General features: G+C 40.6%; 1 protein-coding gene across 1 annotated transcript in view; it reads right to left on the bottom strand.

Annotated features, from left to right (window-relative positions):
- Positions 1 to 11,486, bottom strand: part of FUT9 (fucosyltransferase 9) — a 127,147-nt gene extending 115,661 nt beyond the window's left edge. Inside the window, exon 1 of the mRNA XM_076335458.1 lies at positions 11,444 to 11,486. The gene's annotated coding sequence lies outside the window, so the exon portion shown is untranslated. The remainder of the gene's footprint in view (positions 1 to 11,443) is intronic.
- Between the last annotated feature and the right edge of the window lie 5,457 nt (positions 11,487 to 16,943).

Here is a 16,943-nt window from a genome sequence, read left to right as displayed (position 1 = left end):
GTCTGATACAGAGGGGAATGCTAATCACAAAGTCTGTTTTAAATTTCACCCAGCCAGAAGTTAAGCATCCTGCTTAGGATTTGAAGAATGTGCATCTATCTGTCCAGGCTTCAGATTCAGATTTTGTTAGCAAAGTAGACATAATTTTGTTGGTTTTTTTTTTTTTTTTCTTTTTAGAAACTGGAGGTAAGACAAAGAGAAATGGAATAAAGCTTTTCTTTTAAAATAGAAAGAAAAGAGATGTGCTGGTGCTCACCTAATAACACTGTGATTAGATTTGTTGTCCAAAATGTTGGCAGTCTGGGTTCACTTCTGCTGATTCCCTGCTCTGGCTGTGGCACTACAACCTGCTACTCCTAGAGACTGTTCTGAGATAAAACATTGGCCACACCTGTAGGAACCATGTCACTACATGGTCAGAATGGGGGAATTCAATATGTTTTTGCCCACACAGAAGAGGTGAATGACTCTTTAGCCTAGTGCCTGACGGAGCTGCCCAGCAAATGGGTACCTGGTTGCAGTACTTAGCCCATGTGCGGCACGATGAAAGATTTACACAGTCCCTGAACTTGTTCTGTCTTCGGAAGACTTAAGGTTCTTCTGAGGACATCCATAAATAAAAATTTTAAGACTAAAAACTGACTTAGGAATGGGCAACTCCAGGGCAAGGTAGTGGTGGAGTTTGCTGTTCAGAGCCTAGGAGACTGCACTACCATATGACTGGGAGAAGTAGTGTGGGTTTGCAGTGAATCCCAATTACGATACATTGGTTTGGTTTGCAAAGCAGTCTTGGTGTGCATGGATTAGATTTCTCTTGAAGCAAAGTAAATTGGAAGTTCTGCTTGCAGTCTGTAGCAAATGTACTATAACCTGCAGTGGGGACAAAAGGATCTGAACTAATTAGTCCTTTGAACAGCCTCAGACTACATGCAGGACCAATAACATTTGGTCCAAGACACCAAACTAAATCTAGTCCATGGTAAAACACATCGATCACATACCTTAAATATAAGGACCTCAGCACCAGTTGCTTTGATCCATTGGTCTGGTCCTATTGTGCTGAAGTACTTGCTAATACAGACAAACACATCCGAGTCACATTTCTGCTGCCTAAAACCCTTAATGTATTTAGCTGTAAGTCTGTGTGAATTTTGCCCTCAATCATCACAGATAATTGTTAGTGAAAACTTCAAATTCCCTCTTTTTTTCCTGGGGCAAATAAAATAACTTTTCAATAATTAAGTAAGAAGTGACAATTTGGGAAATGATGCAGAGAAAAGATGGAAATTAAGAACTGAAATAAAACAAATCTGAGGAATAAAACAAATCTGAGGAATAAAACAAACAAAGGCAGGAAGAAAGTGTCACAGAAGTTAAGGAAAGAACAGTAATGACTAAGAGGGAACAGACTAGAAAGGAAAACAGGTGGTAATGAAGCAGGAGGAAAATACTATTTTGAAGCAATACTTTGTAGAAAGCTTAAAAAATATACATACCAGTAGATAGTTTACTATCTAGACTGATCAGTGACTATTCTCTCAAGTCTATACCAGCCTTTTCTCATTGCTGCTGAAATAGCCTGTGATTATCACATATTAACTTCCCTTCATGGCATCAAAAGTGTCCTCCATATTTTGGGGAAAATCTGTGCTAAAACAATTTTGTACTGTAGGAGGAGGCATGGCTGGAGCTGGGTGCTGGGAACTTAGTGCCTCGGCTTCCATATCTAGCTGTGCATCTCTGATCTTCAAAGAGGCATAATTCTGGAGTCATTTTTTCTACTTACCTGAAAACTACAGATAATCCATAACCATTACACAGCATTAAGCACTTACAAGAATGGGGCACAAACATCAAAATGACTTATTCTATAACAACCCAGTGAAAGGAACAAATATTATCTGCATAGTAATGCAAGCAAAAAGAATTACAAATTAGGCCAATCCAACAAAGTTCAGGAAAAGAGATAAATTCATAAATACATCACAGGAAATTGCTCTATTTGGGGGGAAAAAAAAGAAAAAGAAAAAAGCTGACTTTCAGGGATGAGGATTTTAACCAGGTGGGGTGCCTGAGTAGCTCAGCTGCTATTGTGGACCAGGAGGAATGGGAGTATATATGTATGTATATGTATATTCCTATGTAAGTGTGTGTATATATATATATATACTTAAAAAATTATATGGTTAAGATACAGTGATTCTGTTCAGCTGATTAGACTATTGCCTTTATATACCTTAACACAGAAAGCTGCAAGTTTTCCCGGTAACATCCAATGGGATATCATATTCTTTCCTGTAGATCTAGAGCTGCATGAAATTTTTTCAGAGAAGAATGAAAGACAATTTGATGTTTTTACATCAAAACATCTCTTGGAATTGTGCAAATTTCAAGAAAAAATTGTTTTGAAAAAGTGAAGAAGGTATATTTTTCAAGTTTCTACTCTGAAGTAGCTTTCCACTGCAGTGTTTTTTTCATCATACAAAATAACAAATGATTTTAGTTTTATCATAATCAATCTTCTAAATTTATCAACAACTAGATTGTCCTACAAGCAGAACTACTGACTGAAAAAAATAACTTCTTAATCTGTAGAAATGTTCAACTTATGGTTTTGTTCTTTTCAGAATAGAAAACTGGCAAAACTGTAAAATTTCCCATGAACAAAATTATATTTTCATATGGCTGAGTGCTTTATTACTAACTACGCAACAGACTCATAACATTTTTTTCCCTGTGTATCTTAGGTGTTAAGGAAAACAGAATTTGTTCCTCAGCAATGAACACTGTGCATAATATGGTCGCAAAATCATTTTATTTGAGAAAGATAGTTGTCTCCACAGCTAGTCTGTTTTGCCTCATAACAAGATTGAGAGGAATGTGGTGATGTGAAAGCTAATTAAATTTAGGCCTATTTGAAAGTGTCAAGATGATGTGGGATGAAGCAACCTATTTTAATAACAGGTAGTCTCCCAGTTTCAAGTTGTACTTCTAAGACTGGCATTTGTCTCCACATTCTGTAATCATATCTTATAAATGTGAAAAAATGGTGACTGCTGGTATCTTCTTTGGTTACCCACTGCTGTAGTTCACAGGTTTTGGTCAACTACTTCTTCCCTTTTACAGAATTGAGTTGACTCATTCATACTGTAGTTTATACGCACACACACATACCAAGCATTTACCTATTTATTTCATTCATTGCATGAAATTAAATTACTCCCAGGCTTATGCTGGATATTATCAGCTGGGTAAAAATTCCCAACCCTGAGTTTCATAACAGTGCTGCTGTGTTTCGCCCTAACATGCAATCAGTTTGGAATTCCTTCCCACCGACTATTGGTACCACTTGTCATGGAAGGCTTAGACTTCTCTTGTCTGGAAAGATCTAAAAACCAGATGTAATTATTGTTGTTAACGTTTTTGTTTGTCATGATTGCTTTAACAATACGAATGCTCTCAGCTGCTTGCACTTGCCCACCCTAGGATACCTGTGGAAAGAAGACTCTTCATCTCAGTGGAGCCTTAAGGAAACACACTTTATCTAGCTATGTGTACTCTAACTGCCAAAATATTTTAAACGTTATTTTGAAAACTTCTTATTGCTTTCTCCTTAAATACTCTTTAGTAAGAATCTCAAATACTATCAGCTTGCTGCAAGCAGGCACGCGGGCCAGCGCTGGAGGCCCAGCAGGTGTGGAGGGAAGAAAGTGCAGGAAGGCAGGTACAGAGCATCCAGGCTCAGCGAGGTCAAGTAATGGGGAATTTTGGCTGTGTCCCCCAGGAAGCTTTGCTGGGGAGGCAGCTGGTCATTGCTTTGCTCCCCACGCATGCTGGGCAGCAAGGGTGGCTGGTAAGCAGCTGTAGGGGAGGTGCGTAGACCGTCCGGGAAGTGAAGTTTGATTTCTTCCCTGAGCTCCTCACCTGCAACTCTAGTACCAGTGCTAATATTTAATATAGGACATCAGTTGTCTCTTAGCGTAGGTGGTTGAGGCGAATGTTATTTGGGGCAAGCATTCTCACTTAAAACTCTCCTAATTATTGCAAGTTCTAGAATTAGCAAGTTCGTTATGCTCCAAAATGGCATTTGTTTGATATTATTGCATTTTCTTTCTCCATTCAGCTAAACAGTGTTGCTTAAAAACCCTTTTTTAAGTCTGGTAGTTGCAAGAAACTAATTAACATTTGTGTCAGACGAAGCTTACTTCGTTATACTTAAACACTGGCCTTTAAACTATGAGTATTTAGAACTGCTGAATAATAGTCTTAAGCAGTTAGTTTGTGAAAATCTTGTATTGCCAGCTTAAATAAATCGTAAAATTGGTATAGCCTAGGTTGATAGCCTTGGCTGTTTAGCTGATAAATTTTATTCCAAACATAACAATACAGGCAATAATAAGAGCTTGAATGCTTTCTAAATGTAGTTGGATGTCCTCCCATTCCATTTAAATGCAATATTCAGCGGTAGTGACCATAAAATATTCCCCATTTCAATTCTTAATTTCAAAAGTTTATGATTTTCCATTTTTCAAATTAAATTAGGCATCTTCTACTATTGACCCATACTAATGCCACTTCTAATTTCAAAGCATGAATCATTTCTACTGAAAAATAATTTTGATGGAGAATTCCAAATCAAGTTCTACCATCAGTTCTAGCCTCTCCCTTTAAGCCAAGACTTCCACTGCTTTGCCAAAGAATAGCGAGGACTCAATTCTGATAAAGTCAGAGTACTTGTCGCATGAGTAACTTGATGTACACAATCAGCCAATTTATTGGAATACACACATTCCTAAAGCTCTGCATCTACATAAATGATTTCAGGATTGATGCCTTCATTCAGCATAACCTTAATTTTAAGGAAGGTCTTTCTTCTTCTGTAGTTTAAGCCACTGAAGAAACTTCACTGAAATCCTATTCTGCCAGAATATGCAGTTCCACTGAAAACACAATGCTCCATGAGATTGAACTAATTTTGATGAAATCTTGGTTTGAAAGCAAAACCTCAAAAAAAGAAATACACAAGTTGTTTCTGATATGTTGGGACGTATATTACAATATTTTACATTTCAGTCTATCCAAAACAGTTTGGGGAAGAAACTTTTTTTTTGAGGACTTCTAAATTTGTGTCCTTCATTTCAAAAGGAGACATTTGTAATTTCAAAAACCTCTGAAATGTCACCCTGATAAGTAGAGAAAACTGGTTTTGTTGCTTTATGAGCCTGCTTTACCCCATGGTGTCTGGCATGGTCTATTTGCCACCTGCATCCATCTGTCCTTGGTTAGTAATCTGCTCTGGGTACTGCTGTTGGTACCTGACTTCCTAAAATGTGGTGACTCATCTGAAGAAAGTCTTTGACTATACAGGGAGTTAATGTTGCTTAATTATTTAGAAGCTATTTAAAAATATTTTGAACTCCCACCCAGTGTCTTGATCAGGGGCGAAAAAATGGGTGAAAAAAAGCTGCAGGAGGAACTGTGGGGAAATGTAAAGACAAAAATGTAAACAAGATGCTTAGTGATTACTTTATCATAAGTATGGGCAGATTTCATTCAAAGTAGTTTAAATCTCCAACTTGAATCATAGTTCAAATGAGTAAGAAAGACACCATGTATTAAATGACTCTATTTAATCTTGGACTAGATTTATGCTTTTTAGTTATTTTCTTAAAGAATATTTAAGCATCACTCACTCTTAACATTAAAGCACACTAATCAACAGTCAAATATAAGTGTTATACAAAATTTGATACCATTTTTTGCTAATCACAAAGACGACTACATCTGTCATTTGTTCAGATTTTTAATTTGGGCATTTTAATATGACAAATGTTGACTAATGTTTTAATGTTAGCTAGATGCTTTGGGATGGAAGTTGATATATAAAGTGCAGAAAATATTTTCTAGGATTGTTTTATTAGGTAAATAAAACAATAATCAAGGTGCTAGATAAATACAAAATTTAAAAAATACATTCCATATTTTAAAAAAAACCCAGTCATTTCCTAAATGAAAAAAAATATTTTGAAGGAATTATATGTTTTACGTCATCATGTCCTTCAAAGTTGAGACCTTACAGATCTCTGCCTCTCACCTCCCTTCTAACACTGGAATGGGAAAACAGGCTTTCCTGCGGTTTCAGTTCTAACACACTTTCTCAGTTTGAAACTGCTGTAGTTGCTGTCCTGGATAAACTAAAAGGAAGACGACATCTGCAGAAAAGACAAGAGACCTTTGAACAGCTGGATTATCACTTAAATATTCATTTTCAGTGTTCAGTCGGCAGCTGCCTTTAGTTCAGTAGCTTTACTTACATAGTAGGTTTAGGTTGTAGTATAAAACAACTACAGTAGTTCTAAGTTGATTTTTTTCCCCAAAAGAGTAGTAGGTTTAATTTCTACAAAATAAGCTATTATTCATAAAAATCCATTATAAATAATAGATTTTTATTTGTTATTTATTTCATTTGTTTTCTGACATTTTCTGCAATGTGGAGACATTATGAGTGGCAGACATTAGGGGGAAAAAAACAACATCCCAAACATTAGTATTGGAATGTTTTAATTTAGCCAGGTATGGGAGTGCATGGTTAAATCATTGTCTACTGTCAGGTCAAAAATGTAGCATTATGTGGTAATGAAATATGAAGAAGTCTGAGGCTGTTTGCTCATGGATTATATATGTATTCCAGAACCAAATAGCTGACAACATGGAATTAACAGTCTCTCTACAAAATTAAAAAAAAAAAAGTGTGAAAGCTCTTTTTTAAAACAAAAGAAATATATTTGGGTGTTATTAATTCATTTCTCTCTGCTTCAGTTTGTGAAATACAAACATGTATTTCCAGTAAGATATCCTTGAAGGACTAAATATCTCAGGGGACTGATGATCACATTTTTGGAGACTTTCACCTCTAGTTCACTGATTCAAATACAGCCAACATGCAGTAGTGACGGAAAATCATTGCGATTTGAAAGCTGGTTTGTGGCCTGTGTGAAATGAACTGGTTATTTCACTCCATTTCTTAGAGGATCTTGAAAACACACTCGGCACTTTCAAAAGCACCGGCGCTGAGAATACTGAGCTCCTCGCAGGATCTGGCCAGGTCCCTGTGGAGCCACAACTGGGGCTGGTTTCTTTGAGGATGGCAGAGGCCAAGGCTGACAAATAAAATCCCATTCCAGGCAAATTTCCTTAGTACGTTGACCACTTGGAGCAAAGAGGTCCTTAGCCACCTGGAAGATCTCGGTGGGCAAACATTTTCTCCATGTCGAATACCGAGCCAAACCGGGCTGAAATGGCAGCTCAGTGTGGGGTCACTGCATTGTACTGCTGCTTTCTATGCTCCACGGATGCTGGGTATAAACAGAGTTTCATTTTCCATTTCTGCCAATCTGGTACTTTTCATTAGCATTAAATATACTTAATTTAAGAGGAGAAACAGCAGAAAGACACCACAGAAATGCCTATGGTTTTTGAGGGCGAAAGTGCACTAGTCTTTTTTTACACAGAGGTACATACCTAGTTAGGAACAGTTAATATATTGTCCTTTGTCGAGATCATACCTACCATATTCTAGAAAACCTATCTGGCAATAGTTTTTCTCATTAGCTACAAATTATCTCAGTTCTATGTTTCCCAGTGAAGGTTTTAAATTGTCTCCTTTATGATTTAATTTCCTTTACGTTAGGGACTTTTCTTCACAAGAGATACATCTCTTTTTAAGAAAATATACACATCATTTTTTCTGAACATTTAATATGTTGCATTAGGAGCTTCCCCGGAGGAAAGAAAGAAAAGTCTATCTTCATTAACCACTAAATATAAAGTGGGGAAATTAAAACATTTGCATGTAGTGTCAGCTATATACATTGTCTTCTATGATGTCACATTTGATTTCTTCTGCTATGACTTTGACAGCATCATATTAAAAATTTGATTGCACAATGACAGTACAGGCTTTGAATTATTCAGCTGATGAGTGCACTCTTACAGGAAGACTATTTTGTATTTCTTGCCATTTCTGAATAACTGACATTTAAAAGAATGTAAAAGGAAAAGAAAAATGATTGCTAATAACTAATTAATAACTCAAGCTTGGCAAAGGTAGCCTCATTTTAATAGAATACCACACAAATTAAAACCAGATTAAATATAACACACAATGTATTTCAGAAGTCACTTGAAACATAATTCTCAGGATGACATTTTGGCCCCAGTGAAATCGATGGCAAGACTCCAGTTTCAGCAAAGCCAGGACTTCCTCCTAACTGAAGAAAACCCATACATTTTCAATCTGGTTTTAGTAACTACCTGTCAGAATTCTTGTGGTACTTAATTAAATTATCTTTACCCATCCCTTCTCTTAGAACACGCTCCAGCTATTAATGCTTACTGAAGTCAGTGGAGCTTTTTACATTCAGCTCCCATAAGGGAGTCAGACCCTTAAAGTTGGAACCTCTTGGGTAATTTTTGCAACAGCCTTTCAGGGTTTATACTGTGTATTCTCCTATGATGACTGGGTTCTGCCAGCTTTCTTTTTTTGTTCCATTTTACCTCTGTCTAATGTTAAATAAGTGCAATCTGTTGGTTCATTTGTATCAAATAATGTCAGCTGTAACCCTTTTCAGAGTGACCAAATTTGTCTTTTCTTTATTACAATTTAAGGTTATTCTTAAATCACTAAGAATATTTTTAAATCACTAAAGTTGGAAACATCTGCTCTCCAGCTTGATTAAATTCAGCTAGTCCTTTCATATCAGAACGATAAAACAAATAATGACATTTTAAGGAACATGTTATTCCCACCACCTAAAATGAAATTTTAGTGGTATCAGATATGAAAGTATCATTCAAAGTCAAATCCTTTTTCTAGTATACGTAACTATTATTTAACTAGTTGGGCCCAATAAAACTGCCTATAGCTATACATACATTATTCTTTCTTACAAGAATTATTTCAGCTGAGCTGTCTGGGCAGGTAAGAACTATAGGCCTGAGTACAGCTCGGAAGGCTAAAGCGTAGAATATTCCATACGAGACACGAAATAAATCCTTCCAGCTATGGCAATGGGGAAAAATACAAATGATCTTTTCACGTCCTGGTTCCTCAAAAAGGTTTAGCAGAGATATCTTTGATTCTGCTCACAGCAGTGCCTTGGGAGAATCTCACACTGATTTAGCTGGGATCAGAATCATGACCACAGTTATACCAAGAAACGTGCTTGTATATCCTCAGATATGTCTGAGGTTTATTCAAGAGTTTAGTTTGTCGTTAAAAATATATATTTTGCTGTTCTTCATCTCTCTTCTAACATCTCTCTATTCCAATTTGAAGATGCCAAGAGTGCCTGTTTTCATTATAAGCAATGAGAATTAGTTACGAATCACTTACACTACATTCTTTTAGTTCACCTATTTAACCTGAATCTAGTCTGTTTCACCACATGAATCATCCTGGGACAGCATTTTTTCATTCTTAAACAGTTACACATTCGTGTTGCTTTCCTACTGATAAGCAAAACTTATTTCAAAATGTACAATTGGAAACAAGATATCACAATTCAGTAACATTTCATCCTGCAATATCAATATCAGTCTGCAAATATTCTGCCGGAAATAAAAATGCGGGAGCTTCCAGGACAAAATCCTTCTGTCCTTATTGTTTACTGCTCAACCTCTACTCAGGCAAACTCCAGTTGAAGACAACAAATGGTATCTATACAAGTGCAGAGTAAAAACTGCAAAATAATATAGCCCTCTACCAATTTCATGTGTTTTTAACATCCATCCTCATCAAAGGCTTCACGGTTTAAACACTGTTTCCAAAAAACACTCCTGACTAAACTGAAATGATAATCAGAGCGTTTCCCTTACAACTATTTGTGGTTTGACTGAGAACAGGCTGACCATGACAGGTGACAGAGAAAGTTATTTCCATGATAACCTTTAAATCTTATTGTTTCAGACTGCCACCAGCTGTGGCAGTTAAGATGTGATGAAATATTTCTGATGAGTCTCACACAGATCCCCCTCTGTATTGCAAGGATAAAACTCATCATCCTGTAATTTGTACAGAAAAGCTAAATCTACAGAATTACAAGCTTTCCCTTCCCACAAGCGTTGTGCGTTACTTGTATGTAGAGCCGCTTGAATCCCTTCACCCAGTGTAACGCAGGACTAAGAAGTCCTGTGTAAGTGAGAAAGAATACTAGGAAAAAGTATAAGTGAAACACATCTAGAAAAACAACGCAAACCCAGCAAAAACTCCAACAAAATTTAACAAAAAGCAGGAATTGTGGAAAAAAAAAAAAGACGTTTCCCCCAGCCTCCTTCAGTCTTAAGTGTTATCACAGCACCAGCTTCTGGAGAAGGGAGTGAAGATTTAGTGTGAATCTTACATTCGTACTTGTTGGCTATTTGGCAAAGAGGCAAGAGGTTGCTCTTTCCCCCCCCCCCCCCCCCCTTTTTTTTTCTTTTTTTAAAGGCAGTTTCCAGGTCTTTAACATTAGTCTGAACCAGAGATGCTAAATAAAAGAAGGGGGAAGCGCTGCTGCCATAACAACCCTTCGACAGGGAACTATTGGGATACAGATAGTTACTACACTACCTACAACCAACCGTGTGCATCATGACACATAAAACCCAGAAAACGCTTTTCAGCCACAGCATCCCACCATTTGCACTCTCGGTTCTGGGCAGCGAAAGCAAAACAAGCATAGACTTCTCCCCCCTCACACCCCCTCAAGCTTTATTTAATTAATTATTTACTGGGGGGAGGGGGGAGCGTCAGAAAAGTCCATTTGAGCCCTGAGTCCTGCACGGAGCCGCCCCCCGTCCCCCGCGGCCGCCCCGCGGGAAGGGCCGCGCTCCGCTGCACGCGGCGGCCCCGGGAGGGGGACCAGGACCCTCCCCCGCCTCCCGGGGGGAGACTCCGGGGAAGTAGCCAAGTCCGCTGAGCCGGGTCCACCCCACCTTCAAATGATGCCTTGCAAAAGTTAAGGCTCTGCCCCCTCCCACGAGCCGCCCCGGGCGTGGGGGGTCTGCGGAGGGCGGGGGGTCAAGGGGCTCCCGGCCCCGGTTGAGGAGCGGGGCTGTCTGGGTGTCTGTATGTGCGTCTGTGGGACCCCCGCGGGAATGGGCAGCGGTGCCCGGGAGGGGCAGCAGGGCGGGAGCCTCTTCCCCCGCAGCCCCCGCGGAGCCCCGGGGACACCCCTGCCGCCCCGCGCACCTTCCGCCCCCGCGGAGAGGGCGCAAGCCCGGGCCGGGACCCCCCGTTCCCCCGGGGGCGGGGGCAGGCGTGAGCGCGGTGCCTCCCCCCGCGACCCCCCACTCCCCCAGCGCTCATCCCCGGGGCCGCTCCGGGATGGGAGGCGGGGGGGAAGGAGGGGAGGATGCACGGCAGGTGCTTTTTGGGGTGGGGGGGCAGGGCCCGGTGACTCACCCGTCCGAGGCGGGGGCTGCGGGTAGCGCGGCGGCGGCGCTGCCCCCGGGGCGCGGGGGGCGGCGGGGCAGGAGCAGCAGCGGGCGCGGGAGCAGGGGGTAGCGGCGGGGCCCGGGCTGCTCCTGGGCGCGCTCTCGCTGCCCATCCCCGGCGCTGCCGCCGCCGCCGCCGCCGGAGGAGGATGCGAGGGAGAGTCAGCCCCAGGCACGGGCGCGCGCGGCGGCGGGGGGGGGGTGGGGAGCGGAGCGGGGGCGCGCAGCGGAGGGGGAGCAGCTGGGAAGCGCGGGCGCTCGCTCCTGCAGCCCTCCGTCCCTCGGCCCTTCATCCCTTCGTCCCTCATTTTCTCATTCTTCCATCCCTTCTCCCTCCATCCCTCATCCCTCCATCCCACGTCCTCCCATGCCTCCACCCTTCACCCTTCCATCTTTCCATCCGTCCATCCCTCACCCCTCCATCCCTCCATCCCTCATCCATCCATCCATCCCGCCATCCCTCCGTCTCTCCGCTCCCCCGGCCGCGGAGTCGCGGTCCCCCTCCCGTCCTCCGCCGCAGGGTGACCCCGGAGCCCCCCGGGGCCGCGGTGGGCGCGCAGGCAGCGCCGGTGGGAGCGGGCGCGCTGCTGCCCCGCCGGCGCGTCCCCGCGGCGGACACCCCCCCCCCCCCCCCCCCCCGGGGAAGGGCAACCTGCTCCTCTGAAGGGCAGGAGGTCCCCAGCCCCCCTTCCTCGCTGCCCCCGCTACCCCGAGGGGAAAAGCGCTGATAGCGCTTGACTGTCCTGCTCTTCCTTTTTTCTTTCTTTTTTCCCACCCGGCAGGAGAAAACAAAACCGTGCTGTGGTAGGGAAAAAAGGCGGTAAACAAGAGGAAAACATATCGAGTATGATAATCATTGACTGTATGAGAAATAAACCATACACTGGAGTAGTTCTTAAAGGCAGTCTTTCAAGCCCGCTCCTGAAACCTAAAGGGCTTTCCGGATGTTTATTTAGGATCAAGAGTAATTATTTTAACATTAAAAATAAAAGAAACAACAGCTCAAAGTGCATTGTGTGACCAGGAGACCTGTAAATCAAGTATGTCAAATAAACAAGCACGCCAAAAGCTGGCTATCAACTCTTTATCCTTGCTCTGAACTCTCCCTGCATTATATAATGTTGATAAACTGCTGCGAGTACGTTTGGGGAAAAGATATAGCGAAGATGAGAACATAGCGCTATTTATTAGAGCACATTAGTAGCCTTACCTGCCAAGTAGTTGTTTCAGAGGTTCATCTGTGCGTTTCTCATCAGTCCTCCAAGCAAACAATTTACTAGATGCTGAATGCAGACATATGATTCCCTGGTGTCAGTGTCTCTGTCCTAGATGTTTCTGAACGGCTTGTGGATTTTTAATTTACTATGCTCTTCTGCTCTGCCTTGTACCAAGAGCTGTGCAGGTATCAACAGCTCCCACTTGTGAAGCCAAGGAAGAGAGAGATTGGGTAGATTTTCACGTAGCTCCACATTTCAAACTGCTGATTTGCTGTAAGGGCTACAGTCACTTAGAGAATTGGTCTGGTCTTCTAACAGGTTTATTCCAAAAGAGAGGCCTGACCCAAAGTTCACTAAAGACAATACGAATATTTCTATAACCATGGTGGGAATTGGTTCAAACCACTGTGAGCTCACTGTTGGCATGAAGGCACTTCTGAGTGCCACTATTCTTCAAAGCTAGTAAGAACTCCCTGGGAAAAAGAAAAATTACTAAGGCGTGCATCTTCTTCATAAAATTGTTGAGAGAAGGTCAAGGACCTGCTTCTGCTCCCCTGCAGCTATTGGCAAAAACATGTACTAGAAGGCGGGTTACAGCCCCTGGCTAGAAGGTGTCCTCTGGTATCTGTAGGCTCAACCAAGCCATGCAACCACCACATACGGTAGGCAAGGGGAGGAAAAGAGGGGACACTGTAAAATTATGAGGTCCAGTTTTGGACATCTATAAAGCCAGTAGGAGCAGAACTTACTGTTTCATTTTGAGCCATTGCTGCTCACAAGGAAATTCTCAACAAACTAATCTTTCAGTGTTTTTCTCTTCTCTGGTCTCAGTTCTGGGATTAGACCTCAGCACCCTCCTAACTTGCAGATTTCTGTTATTTCCCCTGTACCGGTTGTTCTGCCCATCCCTCTTCTGCCTTCTCCAGCAAGGCCTCTAGGCCATTAAGAGAGATGGAAGTAGAAACGAAGAGAAGGGAAACTGGGTGGTGAGAAAGATTTGGGCTCTGCATAGATAATGACATCTTTGAGCAAGAACTTATCTAGCATGAGTAGCACAGAAATTAGGTTATATTTTTTTGATATAGTTACTACAGGGTTTTAGCACACTTAATACAGTTTTTAATATAGTTAATTTTTTTTGTTCCTCTCTTGCTCTGTAGTTGCTGATGAACGGCTCCAGCGGGGACAAGTGAGCTCAGGGTAGTGGTAGCCTGGTAGTTAGAGTGATTCCTGAGAAATGGAGACTGAGGGTAAACATTTTTTTTCTCTGAGATTCAGAATAGGAAATGAACCGCTGAGGTCCTGTCTGTTCTCAGATGAATGACTTTAGCTCTCTCCTAGCTTTGACTACAAGTTTCGTCTGCATCAAAGCAAGCACATATATGCCCACAGAAAATCTTTCCTTCACCAAAATGATTTTTTTTTTAAAATTCATCAGTTCTTCAGGAAATTACAGGGCTCGTTTCAGATTCTTGCATACTCTTTATGTATATGTACAAGGATTTATGTTTATGTACAAGGATTTATCAAGATTTTCTGTTTTGAATTTATATCACCATTTTGTTTATGAAGAATAAAAACATTAACCCTTACATTTCAGAGTAATTGTAGTGAACTGGTTTATTCTTAGATATGAGGTTACATCTCTTCTACAAAACCTTTGTGTGAGAGCAGTAAACATTTTTTCCTCATTGGAGAGAAAATGTAAGCCGTTTGTGGTTATACCATTGCTACATAAATTGCCTTTGCGAAAGCTGGCTGCTGAGCTTGCTACCTTAGACTGGAAATATGTGTATGTTGTTTTCTGAAGATTCAAAAATATTTTCAGAGAACACAGTTTGATAAAAGGTTTCATTAACATAATGGAAAACATGTGGATATTAATAGACGTTTTAAAAGTAGAAAAATGTAGATAGAGATTGATTTTTTTTAAACGGGATATTGTAAAGGTCAAAAGAAACAGAACAAAATTACAAAAATAAACCAAAAGGCAACAATCCCCTCCCTGAACAGCTCCCCAACCCCAAAAGTAGATATTTATCAAAATCATGTAAAAAACAATGAGGATTTATTTTTTACCTAACGTGGTCTGAACATTTATGTCAGGCATGCTTTTAAAGTAAGAACATTTAAGTACTTACTAAAAACTGACATGCAGCACTGGAACGTGTGCTGTGCTACTGATGTTGTTTCCATAAAGTTCGTCCCACCCGTGTTTGCAGGGGCAGGGCTTCTGTTTTCATCCACATTCATTTTAGAGGACCCAGAACCCGTGCTCATGGGAGTCCCGCGTGCATTTTCCTATTTGTAATTGATTGTTGGCTTGGGTGTTAACTGCATCATTTAAAAATCTATCATCCCTTGGCTTACTGTTCTTGACGTTCATTAGTTAAGGCTTGCCTTAAACTTGGCCCTGATTCTACAGCTGGATTGACTAATGCCAGTACCTGGTGCTGTGCAATCAGCCTTAATGACCTTGATGAGCGCAGTGGCCCGTTGCAGTTTGCAGGGTTGTGGGATGAGGAGTAGGATCCTAGATCCAGCCAGGAACTGTGTTGTACAGTGAGACCTCAACCCAGGCTGAGGCTTTGGATAGGATTAAGATAGAAAATAACATAAAATACTACTAATATTTGAATCTGAGAAAAAACTGTACGTTCTCAGGTTTTACTTTCTATGGCAGGTTGAACACATTTAACTCTGATGTCTGAGTGGTTTAAGTCTCCATTCTTAGGCACGTTTATAGCATCTGCTAATGCCTTTATTTTAGAGAAAATAAAATAAAACACTTATTAAAATATCTTCTATATGGAAATGTAGCTAGCGGGCTTTGTTATAGCTTTCATTTATTCACTGAATATTTTGTTTGCTCAATATGGTTTATCAAGAAAAAAAAAGATTAAGTGAGATTAAGTAATCTGTGGTAAACTAGGGTGGTTTTGTTTGGGTTTGTGTGTGTGTGCATAGTGCCATTTTTATTGAGTAAGTCTCTCTGCTAAAAACAGTTTCACATTATACAGGACAATCAGATTTAAAATTTAGAATTAAATGTCTTTGCAGTATGGCTCATAGGACTGATCCTGAAAAAGTGTTTTGCTTTAACAGGCCAGGATACAGCAAGGTCTTCACTCACAAATCCAAACTGGTCTGGAGTACCACTATTTATGAGAGAGACTTGCTTTGCTGCATCCAAGCCTCAATCTCCACTGAGCACAAAGGACAGCTGTGAAAAGTACAACTTCTCTAGTTGAGACTTTCTGTCATGAATTTCTTAATGAATTTGATCATCTTCTCATACCAGACACGAAGAACTTTACGGGTAATATTATATCAGCTGGTGAAAAAAAGAAACAAAGTATGAGAGAAGAAATGGAATACAGTTACCCCTTTTCCATTACAGGAACAATCTAGGAGAGGGAAGATATCATCGAAAACCAAACATACAGGCACTGGTATAACTTTCTTCCTATTTTAATCAAATGTAAAAGGGACAAATAATTGAACTAGGGAACTTCAATATACTTTCAGATTCTCATAATATGCAGTAAATCTTTACAGTTCTACTCTCCAAGGAGATTCTTGAGTAAATAATAATGACTTTGGTCTCTTGGATAAATGAAGATGGATGTACTGAGAAAAATCTAATTATGGATTTCTCCTGCCTTGACTCCTATCTTGCGCGCCAGTATTATATCGTTGATACTTCATATATATTCCAGCAGTGGTGTACTAAAATGAAGCTTAATGCAGGAAAAAAGGAGCATAAACACAGCAACAGATTTGTTTCTTTAATAATTCAATATTAAATCTGGTGATTTTGGAAACAAAGAATGTACCGATTTCTTTGAACATTGGCTAGTGATACCAAGTCAATACAGCTACGCTGCAAACTCTATTCTGTGTATCATCAACAGACTTGTTCACTAAGAGCCATGTCTTCACTAGCAATGGCTTAAAGGCATTCCTACAGTAGTGTACCACTGCAGCAATTCTTTCCTAGTAAGAGTGCAGCTTATCTTGTGAAAGCTATATATTGCATACTTCATCTGATTACCTCGGAGTTAAGCTAAATAGCTAAATGAGTTAAACAGCTAAAGGCTCTAGGGTTTTTTTATTTTTTTTTTTAAATGCAAGTGGGCTTATAACAGGAACTTCTGGAAGACGTTTTTGTATCAGTGGCTCACAAAGCTATGCCAGCAGAATTCTACAATGCAGGCATAGCTTAATTTCGATTGATACAGATGGCAGAAT

This window comes from Aptenodytes patagonicus, chromosome 3 (genome assembly GCF_965638725.1).
Source record: "Aptenodytes patagonicus chromosome 3, bAptPat1.pri.cur, whole genome shotgun sequence".
NCBI classification, from domain to species: Eukaryota; Metazoa; Chordata; class Aves; order Sphenisciformes; family Spheniscidae; genus Aptenodytes; species Aptenodytes patagonicus.
Note: the sequence above shows the minus strand (reverse complement) of the source record. Positions and strands in the feature narration are given on the sequence as shown.